At 43.5% G+C, this 1,284-nt stretch overlaps 1 pseudogene; it reads left to right on the top strand.

Annotated features, from left to right (window-relative positions):
* Positions 1 to 879: 879 nt before the first annotated feature.
* The window catches only part of LOC103582172, a 2,941-nt pseudogene continuing 2,536 nt past the window's right edge, over positions 880 to 1,284 (top strand).

Here is a 1,284-nt window from a genome sequence, read left to right on the forward strand (position 1 = left end):
GTTAGCAAGAATACACTTATGGCTCTGGTGGAAAGAGCTGTTTGAAAATTTTATACCCTCACTCTGTGTGTACGTGTGTGTGTGTGTGTGTGTGTGTGTGAGAGAGAGAGAGAGAGAGAGAGAGAATAAAAGAGAGAGTGTGTGAGAGAACTCAAAGTTGAATTAGAAAAAAACAAAACACTGGGGGCTTCAGCACTGAGGTTCAGGCTCAGGAATGTAGGGAATGTGGTGAGATCTAAATTCTCACACCTTTTCCTTCTTTCCTGAGGTCTGATTTCTCAATAACTTCCTGTTTCCATGAAAATGCACAGAGAGAAATAGTAGAGGCTGAACCTATGACAATTATTACATGAATAAGTTAAAATTAGTGCTTCTCTAAAAGACTGTTTTTATTCAGCCAGTTGGGCCTGGAGTTCTTTAAGACATGGTGGCTTCCCAGCCCTTGTTGCAAATTTGGTCCCTACAGGCCCCTTGGCCTCATGTGTGGGGAAGGGAACAGAAGGAAAAGTTGCCAGTCCTGCAGTGTGCTTTGATAAACATTAAAACCTCATCTGGGTTTGACTCTGCTTCATTGAGTGCTGAGTGATGTAGTGTGCAGTAGGGAGGGAGCTGAAAATAGTTTGTGTCACAAGGGATTGTTGGCCTTAAAATGCAAATATTTGTTTCATTTGTATAGAATTTTTTTGATATCTCCAATGTGGTCTAAACCATTTTGATAGAGAGGAATAAGTCCTGAAGTGGTCCTAGTAAAGATGTAGAGAGCGGTTCAATGTGTTAGTGGTGCTGTTAAATCTATGAGGAAGTGAGTGTAGACAGAGGAAGAGGTCTGACAAGTGCCACAGGGCAGATGTTGAGAGGCCACAGCATCTTGTGTGCACCATGTATGGGTGGAGTACAGTGCCCATGCTGCTCATCCCAGCCATGCTCCTGCACATCTGGTGGATGTTTCAGAACTCAGTGGTCTTTGAGGATGTGGCTGTGGACTTCACCCTGGAGGAGTGGGCTTTGCTGGATTCTGCCCAGAGGGACCACTACAGAGATGTGTTGCTCAAAACTTTTCAGGACCTGGCCTCGATAGGTAAGGATGGCATCGTTCCTTTACTTAGTCATTAGTGATCAAGTATTTCTTACACATCAAGCCTGTTCCAAGACTTGGAATGTAGAAAGGCAGGGCAGTACACTGGTAAGTAAGACAGACATGGTCATCATGGCTGTCACAGAGGTAGAATCTAATAGTTTTTCTGTGAGAATGAGAATCTATGTATTAAAGGGAGATTTTCTTCC

This window comes from Galeopterus variegatus, unplaced genomic scaffold (assembly GCF_000696425.1).
Source record: "Galeopterus variegatus unplaced genomic scaffold, G_variegatus-3.0.2 Scaffold15162, whole genome shotgun sequence".
NCBI classification, from domain to species: domain Eukaryota; kingdom Metazoa; phylum Chordata; class Mammalia; order Dermoptera; family Cynocephalidae; genus Galeopterus; species Galeopterus variegatus.